Source organism: Falco punctatus (genome assembly GCF_963210335.1).
Source record: "Falco punctatus genome assembly, chromosome: 1".
NCBI lineage: Eukaryota > Metazoa > Chordata > Aves > Falconiformes > Falconidae > Falco > Falco punctatus.
The window spans coordinates 24,246,762-24,259,202 of record NC_137580.1 but is presented as its reverse complement, the minus strand read 5'-3'; the positions used below and the strand labels follow the sequence as shown (position 1 = coordinate 24,259,202).

At 42.8% G+C, this 12,441-nt stretch overlaps 1 protein-coding gene across 5 annotated transcripts in view; it reads right to left on the bottom strand.

The window, feature by feature from the left end:
* Positions 1–12,441, bottom strand: part of SLC4A4 (solute carrier family 4 member 4) — a 239,997-nt gene that overhangs the window by 204,139 nt on the left and 23,417 nt on the right. Inside the window, exon 1 of one of the 5 annotated variants that reach the window (XM_080408328.1) lies at positions 2,494–5,132. The exons of the other annotated variants lie outside the window; for them this stretch is intronic. The gene's annotated coding sequence lies outside the window, so the exon portion shown is untranslated. Of the gene's footprint in view, positions 1–2,493; positions 5,133–12,441 lie in introns of those variants that run through there. 5 annotated transcript variants of the gene reach the window in all.

The following is a 12,441-nucleotide window of genomic DNA, read 5'->3' as shown; positions in this document are numbered from 1 at the left end:
AAGAGCAGCAATGCCAGCCACCGTCAGGGCAATCACAAAAGTTAGGGGCAACACCCTGAAAACCTAACCTTTCTGCTGCCGGCAAAGAGGGCGTGGGGTCCCAAACTAATAGGAATATCCCACTACTACAATTTGCTTTGCGTATGCCTTTGGTGTAAGCCGAGCCCTTCACCTAGTGACATTGAAACTAATACGTGTCAGCTATCTGTCCGTGGTCCAAACTGCCCATCTTGGGGATGACTAGAGCTAGTCCTGGCCTTCCCTCCTGCCTCTGGGAGGCCTTCTCCAAGCACCTACCCCTTCACCCCACTCACCTCATTTAATCCCTTCCCTCATCTGTTTCTCCTGGAAACACGGTCCCCTCTACAAGCCAACTACACTTACTTTGGCCTAAGCCCTTACCCACACCCCTGCCGTAGGACCCCACCACCTTACAGCAGCGTGCACACATATGCGTAAGGACACAGAACGCAATTGCAGCTGGCTCCAGGCAACCAAGAAGCGTAAGCAATAAGGAATTTTGCCGTGCTGAGAAGGGAGAGCTGCGTCCAGCTCCAGATGAAGACCAGATCGCACCTGCCACCTATAAAGAAAGAAGGGAACGAAGCAGAGCTGGGATGGGGAGCCAGGAGATCTGAGCTTGCTAGCCCCCTTGCTGAGGGAGGAAGAAGTGCCTTGGGGGCCAGTAACCACCATCCCACCCACCTGACCCATCCCTATGTGGTAGGGTGCAGATGTCTCAGAGTATTAGCACTGGCAAACCTTGAACCTGCCGGATTTGCCACCCCCAGCTGTCTGCTGCGCTAGGTAACTTCACGTCTAAAACCTCTGCGTGCACATTTCCATGCTAGGAGAAATGCAGAAAGATTCTTCACAACCGAGGGGCAAGCGAGAGAACGGAGCCTCCTTATTTTCTTGATGCACGTAAGCACTGAAGATGTTGGCAGCCTCCAGGTTTAGCAATGAACTTCACAGCGCTCCTCCCTTATGTCACTTTTCTTACTCTTCATGGCAAGAGGTGCCTCCACAAAAACTGTATCGGAGATGCTAAGATGGATAACATTTTCTAAGCATATTAACTCCCCACAGCCAACTCTCTCAGAACATAGAGTACACCTTACTTCCAGTTCTACCTGGATCCATCACATACCTTACTTAGCAGTTACTCGTGGTAGACAAGCAAACAGAGCACATTTTTGTTTCTTTTCAAGGTGATTGTATGAGATTGAATACCAAACTTGAAAGGTGTCCTCAAGGAAATCCCTTCTCCCCTCCATCTTGAACACTGTGCATCTTGTGGAAACTATTTAATTTCCAGCATGAATCAGCTCAGATCATGTATGGCTGAAGTCTGGGGTTTGGGGTTTTTTTCGCTTGTTTTTTCCTTGAAGTTGTTGAAGCAAGCGTAGCTGTGGTAACAGCAGCTTTGACTATAGCATTTGGATATTACTGCGCAGAACTTACTAGCACCCTGTTTTGACTGAGACCCTGCTAAAACCAGTTTTAGCCCCACTCCAGTTCCTTACCCATTTTCTTCTCATCCTAATGTACCTCCAGGCAATGAAAACTCATTATCAGCCTCCAGCTAAGCCTCAGAAGGTATTTTCCTTCCATAATTAACTCTTCACAACACTTACTTTTTCTTGCTAGATTTTTGCTAAGGCTCTTGGGAAGCAGGGGAAACAAGTTTTAAAAATTTTAGGAATGTTTTTGATATAAATAATGGTAATAAAAGATAGAAATAACATTCAGACCATCACGTTAACTGTGCAGGAAGAAAATTTTGCCTGTTCTTCCACCCCAGAAGATAACCAATGGGTAGTTTCTACAGGAAGAGAAAAAATTCAACAGGTCTGAAGGCTTTGATACAAGGCCTTTTATTTACAAAGTTTATTTACAAAGCTATCTAAAACATAGCTCTGCTAAGCAGCAGTGGAATCAAACAAGGAGATAATTTGCCTCATTTCTGCAGTCGGTTAGGCCAGTTACAGTATGTGTTCTCTGAGCCATCCCCTTCAAGCCTGGATGCACAGCTGTAGCCCTCCCAGAAGTACTTCTCACCTCCCACAGCCAACTCAGATAAAGTTTAACAGGGTCCTTACATGTACCTGAAGTCTAATGCAGCTCTTAACAGGCACTCCCTTCCTTCAAGAAGGTTCCTCCCAAACGCATTGCTACATCTTTGCACTTGAGGCTCTCCAAGTAAACTGCCAAACGCATCAACATAAAAGTAAATGAGGAATAGAAGTTGCAGTGCCAAAAAGCAGCAAGCCTGATTTTGGGAAGCACTGCAGCAGAATGAGAACTCCACAGCCATCCAGTACAAAGCACCAGACTGCACAAGCTCACCCTACCAGCGCAAGGTTTTCAGCATTTTATGGACCGATGTTTATGACTGACTAGTTATCACCTATTCTGCCACAGCCAGCTCAGTTACTGTGTGCTCTAATATATTCTCCTTCATGAAACAGAAACGCGGCTGTGTTTTCATACCTGGTCCATATGAAGTCGGTACTGCCAAATTATCTGATAATATACAGGTCTGATACACCTGAACACGTAACCACAGCCTGATAACTAGCCTGTCAGGTTATTCTGTTGGTTGTTTAATTCTTTGGAAAGCTGGAATGGCACCCTTACTTACATTAACTTGTACTTAGGAACAAAGCCAAAGCAATACTGCTACCAGTCCAAGAACATCTAATGAAGAATTGAATTGTGTTCAATTCAAACGTACAAGAAAAAAGAAAAAGAATGAAAAAACACAGAACACAGCAGAGTATTCAGCAGTTGTCTCCCCTTTAAGACATAACGCTTTATAACAATTTTGGTATAATGGAAGGAACATACTGTTGATGTCATTAAAACTTCATTTGGAATGGCTAATATTCCAAATTCAGTGTGCAGCCATCACAGAAACCAAGAGAATTTAAAATTCTTCAACTCCATGGAAATTAATACCAGGTAGGGGAGGGTGCTTTAAAACAAACAAAGCTATTTTTAACTGCGCATTAAAACATACGTTTCTTGCTTCTACAGCCAGCACAGTTTTCAGACCAGTCACAGGCCATACTAAAGCACACTGTGGCATGGAATGCTTGAGATGTGCCTTTAAAGATAAATTGTAGAAGGAGATACAAAGGTTAAGTGAAAGCCAATTCCTTCTCTGGAGAGCCTGCTTTGCAGCACAGGACATACAAAACCTGCCCCTGCTGAGGCAGGGCACACATCAAGTGCCAGGAAATAGGTGTAAAGCTGCAGCAGGAATACACTCCGGAGGAGGCAACTGATCATGAAAAGATGTGTTGGAAAACCACGGAAGAACTGCTGACATAGCAGCTCACCTGCTCTACCTTAGGTAAAGCCAAGACACACTGCTAGCAGTTTCTCTTCCTACCCTACAAGGGGCAAGAAGAGAAGCAGTACTGGCACCCCCCTTCCGAGAAGAACAGGCAGGCTCCCAGAGCTCGTCTGCCTGTCTTCAGCAGAGGATGCCAGCAGCAGCAGCCCTCAGCCTCTCTCTTGGTTGCTCCCTTTGAGAATTGCTTCTTTCTGCTCTTTTCAACGTCAGCAGTCCATCAGACCCATCCTGCAGAGATGCCAAAAAACTGGAGATGGGAGCAGGTCATGCCCATCCAGAGGCCTGCCCAGTCCCCAGGACCGAGCAATGCTAGCCCCCAGTCCACATCCCGTGCCCAGTTCTGCGCTCCATTCTCCAAGGCCCGCTTTGGGAAGAAGCTGTTTGCACCATCCCATCTTGCCAAGCCTCTGGGCACCCTACCAGGGGGCTTCTGACCTCTCTCACTGGGATGACAGGCCAGATTCAGATCCCTGCTCAAGCCAGCTCCATCACAGTCTACAAGTTTTCACCGCACATATCACCTTCAAAATCCCCACCAAAAACCTGAGGAAGCAGAACAGTCCCTTGGAAAAGAGCCAGTTCAGTCCCAAAGATATTTGTTTAGAGATGTTTCAAAAAGAAAAAAAAAAAAAGGGCAAGAAAGAAAGAAAGAAAGAAAGAAAAAGGCAAGAAAGAAAGAAAAAAAAAGGCAAGAAAGAAAGAAAAAAAAAGGCAAGAAAGAAAGAAAAAAAAAGGCAAGAAAGAAAAAAAAGCAAGAAAGAAAAAAAAAGCAAGAAAGAAAAAAAAAGAAAAAAGCAGGGAAAAAAGGAATGAAAAAATGGAATGAAAAAAGCAGAAACCCCCAACACCCCTATTTCATCTGTTGTAATTGTTGAGGTAGCATTGAGAATCTCTTTAAAAAGCACTATTATATCCATGTGTTATAAAATTACTAGTTGATATACACCCCATCTAAAAATCTGAAGACCTGTACCATGCACTCACCGAACGTATTTTATTCATCTGATTTTTGGTCAGTATAAAGAGGATTCTCAAGAGCTCTGACGAGGACCTGTCACTGTTCCTGCTGGATCAGAGACAGGTAATTAAAATATACTTCGAAGGATGTAAAGTTAGGCTATTAGAGACGACTCAAAGGCCCCCACCAAGACCCACCACAGCAGTCAAGAAGATACCAAGAAGCAATCAGGAGGAGAGAAAGCAGGGAATATAAGGCCCCCAAATTAATACTGGTGAGGAAAGAAAGGGAAAATGGTGTCCAAAGAAATGGACAGAAGAACATCTACACTGCAAGTCATCGCTCTGCTTGCCAAAGAACGATGTTTCTCCCAGCCCTTCAGAAACAGCAAAATCCCCTATCAGCTATAGGACTTGCTCTATATAATGTTCCCATTAGGGTCAGGCATCCGCAGCTAGTATTTATAGAAACGTGGTGTCCTCGCTGCACCGGCTCTTGTCTAATATTGCACGCATTGCTTCCCTCTGCTTCCATTCTCTCAGATTACGCGCCGGTAGTGCAACGTGATGCACCGAGGAAAATGACACTTTGCCCAGCTAGCATGCTACCAGCACTGCCAATTAGCCCTCTCAAATCCTGCCCAGCGATGACAAGCTGCTTACCCAAGCAGTGTGTAGCAGGGGGTGGCAGAGGCGCCTAGCGGCTATGGCACTCATCCGGAACAGAAAGGATGTGCAATTTATTCCCAAGGAAGGAATGCCACCATCCTGCTAAATAGCCTCAGCAATGGCATTTTATTGCATACAGCCCCAGTGTCCCTGTCTGGAGGAGGAGGATAAAAAAGCTAAACTCCTTTCATAAGGTGTCTTGAGAACCACAGAAGCCAAGATTTCATGTATTTGTGTTCTCAATACTAAGGAAGCGCAGAAACCTGCCCCCCTCAGTCGTTTTGCCAGTAGGACCAGGATTTCACCCAAAGGCCCTGCCTTAAGTTTCAGAAAACCCTGCTGACTTGCCCAGAAACCCAGGACAAGTTTGTTTAACTTCTCTATGCTTTAAGTTCCATGTACAAGAAGCAAGAAGAACTTCCTTCTCAGAGAGCCTGAAAATTAACGAACACAAAGATGCCGAGGACATGAAGTAGAGGGAGGGTATGCCCAGCCAAGCATTTCAGCCATTCTGGAAGGAAAGCTGTGCACAGCTTTAAAGGTGCAGGTTTATTTCCTGGAAAACCTGGCACAATTGATCAATTCACAAGCTCAAGTCTTTCAAAATGAACCCTTTAAGAATCTTCTTGTTAACAGGTTTTTTTCTCCTTGCTTTGTTTTTTGAATGCTTGAAGAGACTAAGGGACTGAGTAGTAAACAAAATTAAAGACTTTGGATATTATTTTTTTTTCTTTAACTTTGAAAAGCTGAAAGCAAAACGGATTATATTTATCAGCATATTATTGTCACTGCAGATTTTAAACAAGTAGACAGGTAAAACAACTTGAAAAACCTAACATATCAAGTTACAAACAGCAAAACTCAGGTTTTGAAAACCTTTGAGCTTGCTTTTTCAAGGGAAGAGAAAAGGACTGCTGCAAAAAAATCAGCCCTGCTGACACAGGGCTCTGGCCAGGCAGACAGCAAATGCGTTGCTATCATTTATTGCTCTAAAGGACTGTCTCATCTGAATCCCTGCCTCAAAGAACTTATAGACTAAGTCTCAACAGGGAAGCAACAGGGAAGGAAACAAAGGACGTTCAGACTGGATATCAGGAGAAATTTATTCACTGAAAGGGTGGTCAAGTGTTGGAACAGGCTGCCTGGGGAGGTGGTGGAACCACCATCCCTGGGGGTGTTCAAAAATACACGTAGATGCAGCGTTTGGGGACATGGTTTAGCAGTGGGTTTGGCAGTGCCAGGTTAATGGTTGGATTCGATGGCCTTAAAGGTCTTTTCCAACCTAAACGATTCTAAGGAGCGATAACACATCACATCCAAAAAGCTCGACTGTTCCAAAAAGACCAGATCCCCTCATTTCTCTTCCATCTGTCCACATCACCTAGTATCCAAGAAAATTCTTTTACCACCTGAAAGCACTAATTTCTGTCTCTCTTCTGGGATTTCTATTTATCTTTTGCTATTCGCTGTTCTGACACATTACAAACCATAGACTACAACATGTTTAACAACAACAAATCATCCCGTTACATACTTGTAAGCACTTACTTTGTGACAGAGAGAATCATAGCCAGAAAAGACACGGAAGGTTTACAGTTAATCACATTGAAATGCATGTTGTCTAAAACTGCCTCTTGAAGGATAACACCACTATCTCCCATTGCTAATATTACAAGAGGCACACAATCACCCATTGTTTAAGCAGTTTTTACTGTTAGTAACTGTTAGTTTTCTAAGAGCAATTTCAGAGTCAGAACATAGCATGGCAGTTAGAAATGGTTCACACTCCTGTGTGACTTTGTCAGAAATCCCTGCTTTGTTAGCTACTTCATCAGGTTCCCACCTACCAGCAGAATACTCCCACATCTATGTATTTAAACACTTCTTTGTGCACAGCTTTTTAGGAAGGCATTATGGCTTGAGTACCATATCTACACACACTCTGCCGCAAAGATAAGTTGGCATTTTGTGATTTGGTCGGAAAGCAGCACTGAACTCACAGACCATATGCGTCATTCACTTGAACCAAAGAGAAACCATCTCCATTCAGACTAAATAATCACAACACACCCAAAGCACATGTAAATGCCTATCAAGCGATACCCCTGGTTCAGCAGAACTTTGCTACCAATTATGAAAAAAAGCCACCAAACCTAAAACCAAGCTAACTAGTTTAGTGTTACAAAGCTAGCAGTGTTACTTAGTGTTACTAAGCTAGTGGTACCTTTCCACCAGTGTTATCCATCATCCCTCCACCACCACCAAACTGCCCCAATCACTGCTTTAACCACACTTTGCTCTCTTCTCCCAGCTGATGGCACAGAAGTGGGATAAAAAGAAAGCCCAGATCCTACTAGTTTCCTGCAAGAAATTCCCTTTTTCCAGTTCTTACAGCCTTACTCAATGCGAGGAGCAAAAAGAGCCTATTGGACTACCAAGGGATCTGGTAAAAAGCACTTGTTAAGAGGGCCTAAGCATCAGAGACAGAGGAGCAGGAGCAGGAAGGAGAACGTAGCCATGAAAATAATCTGCAAGGGATGACTTCCCAGTTCAAGTCAGTGTAAAAGAATTGCACTGTCAAAGCTGCAAGCCTCCCTGCTTTGACCTATGGCGGCGATTGTGCCCATTCAGTCCTCCTTGCCAGGGAATGGATGGAAGCTTCCAAGTTGGTCAGACTGAGAAATCTCTTGCACTGATGGTCTCCCCTTTATAAAGCATGGCACATATATGACCATGCAGAAGAGCTGAATAGAAACGGTACCTCCTGGGCTGCAAATTATTAGCCAGTCTCCTGTCTTCTGTGTATCCCACCCATATCAAATCCCTGTGATGCTCTACACCCCAATACTACTTTTTTTTTTCCCCATCTTTGTCTGCTCTTCCCTTCCAGCTACACGTACAAATTTTCACTCTATCCTTCCTGGTATCATTTTTTTTTCTCATATCCTTAAAATTTCTTGCAGGAGTCACCGCAGGATTAAATTCAAAGTGATTACAATTATCTCTGTAGTATTTCTTCTCACATTTGAGCACAAGTAATCAACTAAAGACACCAAAACTCAAAACACAAGGGAATTTATCTGTGAGGCAGATACAAAAAAGGCTGCTGCTTCTCTGAGCAGACATCCAGTTGTCGCATTTGTGGAATTGTCATTAGCACACTGTAAAATGTTACGTGCCACAAATGTCACTGGCTGAAGTAGCCCAACTTCACAAAACAGGATTCATTTTTCTGAAGCCAAGGAACTTGACCACTGCTACTTTCAGTCCTGCTGTGCATTATTAAAAGGTCACCAGAAACCAGAGCTCTGAAATGGTCTCTGCAGTTCTTTCTAACAGGACCTTTCTCCTCCTCCTTGTATTGAAAAGCAGTGAAGTTTAACTCAATTTAGTAAGCATTATCTCCAAGTCTGAGTTGGCATGCAGTGAAATAAGTGGGGGTATTCATTTCTCCGGAAATCACTTGAAATTCTTTGCTAACTTAGATAAGCACCAGGTTGAAAAACCTGCCAAAGCTTTTTCTTACTAATCAACCAAGGAGTTTAGATTACTCCCTCTTGCTTCAGTTTGAGTGGCCAGGCATTTTCAGTGGTGATATAGTGGCTTGCTGGAAAATCCTCCCTCTTATGCAAACCTGCCAGACTCTGTTGACCCTAAGAACACAGCACAAAGCTGTTCCTGTTCTCTTTACCGAATCACTTTCCCCAGTGTGGGATGGAGTAAGGTGCGCCTGGAAGAAGAATAAGGATAGGCAGTTAGGCAACGAGGGAACGCTGCTACAGGCATGAGTGGTTTATCTTCTGTTTGATCTCTCCTGCCAAGGGAAGGCAAGAATGAACGTAATAACTCTACACAGACACCTGAAAGAAACAAACAACTGTCAGAAGTCTGGGGTGATTTGGGAAGTGAAGACAACTCTATCATTACCTGGCTGCTTTGACACAGTGAAAAATTCACATTAAAAAAAGCAGTGATCACAAAGAGAGGGGTCATCTTTTTAAGATGAAGAAGTATCTAACTAAACAAGATGGAATTAAGCAAGAAAAATTACTCAAAATTTAAAGAAAAAGATATCTCCTATAATTTTTTTGGTGGGAATAAGAAGAAATCCTTCTAAGATACCATGGGATCAAAAAATCTGCTGTGCGTGCAGATTCCTCCAAGAACTTTTGCCAGTGTTTTAACTAGGACATCTATTCCTTCCTGCCTACACAGTTTTAATGCTGCCATCCTCTCTTTTCCTCCATCATCGAGGTTCTTGATCTACTTCCATTTCACTCCTGAGCACACAGCATTTCTGTGACTGTCCTCCAGCCTCAGATCACTACCTCTCTTCAGATATCTACCAGTGCCACAATTACTTCCATCCCTTACCTATATACGTTACTTGATCTCTTTGATGAGTTATGCAATGTTTATCCACCATTTGATCTTCTCTGATTGTATCATAGCAACTGACAACAGTTTATAGTGGATATTGTGCAAACACTCTCCAACGGAATACATCTATGAGTCCTGCTGGTTTCTTGGGTAATGTTACGCTCTTTGGAACAATAACACTAGTCAACAAGTTATCTTAATTTTATGCTAAAATTAGAGCCGTTGAACATTATTTATTTCAAGTCCACTGGTTTTATTGAATACCAGGAAGCAGCGGGAACGTGTCTCAAGCACTGCAACCCATAGAATTTCATGTATGACATTCATGCAATACCATTTGCTTGCAAATCTGAGCAATCTGAACAGAAAACACTATATGGCATCCACACAAAGTAAAATCTAAATATGCTCCCTACATTCCTTTGTCTGAATACATTTGTAAAAGGGAGACCTAAACCCTTTAGTTTTGGATTCAGAAGAGCTTCTCCATGTCATAAAGAAAACCATGTTCAAAGACCCCTGAAGTACTACAGCAAAACATAAACAATCTTTCCTGTCCCTAGAGAATTTGATAAAAACTACATCACCTATAACCAACTTTCGCACTAAGAGCGGTAGCTGTAGGCACATTACTTACCGTCTGTGTGTCAGCATCCCTGCCACAGATATAGGGATGATACAAGTGTCAAGCCCTCTCAAAACTGTCCAGAAATTATCATGAACACAGCACAACTAATCTAGAATACCAGCGGAGCTGTACAAGCATAAAAAGCAGCAGTTAAAAAAAAAAAAAAAAAAAAAGGAACTTAAGTAGGGCAGGGGGTGATTCCTGCTTTTTACAGAGATTAAGCTCATCACCCTTCCTCTTATCGATTTTCCACCTCGGTGCTATCAACCAGCTTACAAGAGAAGTAGGTTTTAGTTAAGTCTGAGGGAGGATGTCTCAAAACTTCAAGCAAAAACAGGAAGCGAGATTTATAATGTGGCAGCCCCGTTCTCCTTTGAATCGCTCTGAACATATTCTTTGTCATTAACCAACATTGTAAACGATGAGTCAGTCTACCCCTCAGGTAGCTAAATTTCTCTGAAGGTAGTTTTGATCACCAATAAAACACAGTCTCTTTTATTGCTGCCGAAGGTGCCTTCTTAGGAAATAGCACTGAACACAGCTCCCACCAACTTCAGGAAAAAATATTTCTCATGTCTCTTCCTACATACAATGGCATAACACTGGAGTCACAATCCCATCCAGAGGACTGCACTGCAGCTGTACAAATTCCTCTAGTTAAGTCCCAAACTGTTGCAGTTTTCATAGCTGCTGACCGAATTCTAGCCTATCCCCCAGCACAGGCTGCATTCTAGCAGCAAGCAGAACAATTCGGTCATTTCTTACCAAATCAGTCAGGCAGGTATAATGTTTAAGTTATGTTTAGCACCCACATTTATTTTGTGACCAAGCATTCCTGGGAAAGTTAAAACAGCTTGTCTTTGGCTTTATATCAAAAAGTGCCTAAAACTATAAAAACATCCAGGCTTTGCAGTTTTCTACCCTTTGCTGGTGAAGTCCCACCAGCTGCTAGGCAGCATATTCCCTCTCCCTTGGCAACTGAACCATGTTCTTCATAATCCTTGTGAAAAGCAGTCCCAGTATCTTTCCTGCAGGTTCTAGGAGAGATCCTGACCTTTGGCTTCATAATCCCATGTTCTTCTGTAAGGGCCCGGTTACGTCTGGCCTCCCTTTACTGACTTCTCCTCTGCCTGCACCTAAGTAGGCACAATCTAGAAAGAAAACCTGAGTATTCTTTTCAGGGTTTAACGTTTTCCTACGTGTCTCCACCTGGCCAGATCTGTACACTCCATCTAGCACCACAGAAACACTCTTATATGCAGCATCTGATGCAGATTCTCACCACTGAACACCAAATCTCTCCCTGTTCCTTTCCTTTCCCAAGTAACAAATCAATGGTGACTTAATAATAGAGCAGACAAAGGGAAAAACAGTTTTTCAGCCCTAGAAGACTGTAACTTCTCCAACCTTGAGTGCTTTAAAGCTTCTGCCATCATTGTGCACACCAACTTTGAGTACTGCTTTGCAGGGCTTGAAATCAGATCAAAAACTCAGCCTCAGATGTGAGAAAGCAGGCCTCAGCATCCTATCATAATGCAAATAAGATATATCTGCAGTATTGGGGACACAAAAGACAAATAGAAGTTGCTCATTCATTCCTGTCGTGGCTTTTCAAAAGTCCACATGGCCTTTCTCAGTGAACAGGTAACACACACACAGAAAGCAGATACGGCAAGTAAGGTGACACATCTGCCTGCATCCAGAGTTACATTACCTCTCTCAACAGCTGCAAGCAAACCAGCAATTCCACTGCAGACCTAACATTAAAAGTGATGGCAGAAGTGGTATCTGCACAGAAAGAACCGGCTGTGATTACAGACCAGTGTCCAACTTATCCGGGTACTGTACAGATCACCTGCAGAGCACCAGTCACTGGCCTACAGCATTTATCCCCTTGGTTTACAGTGTAATACAGCAGAAGGTGTAGCTGCAGGGACCAAAAATGTGTTAGCATTGTGTGATTATAATATATTTTATAGCATTCTAACAAACAATGGACAAATATTCTTCAATATCCTCAGCTAATTTTCAGCAATCCTTCCACTAAGGAGGAATTCACTTTATTAGAGTTTTATTGCACTTGACTATTCTGTCCCACATTGTCTGAGCCCACTGAGGACAGATGTAACAAAACCTACTCTATTACATCTTTTTGGCTGCACAGCCAGTTGAGTCAAAAAAGGCAAAACAAGAGCCACCCCAACAATCTGAAATCAGATTTCTAAACTTAAGACTTTTTTCAATTTACACATTATTATTAGTTTTCTTTATTCCAACAGGAGAAGCAAAGCTTTTGTAATAATAGATTGTGGTAGTACATTCAGATTTCCTGCTGTTACTTAATTTTACTCCCTTGAACAGATCACTCATTTCTATATATATTCTCTATATTTCCAACCAATATGTGGTGCTCTCAATTCATTTTCAAACTAGCTGCAATATTTTA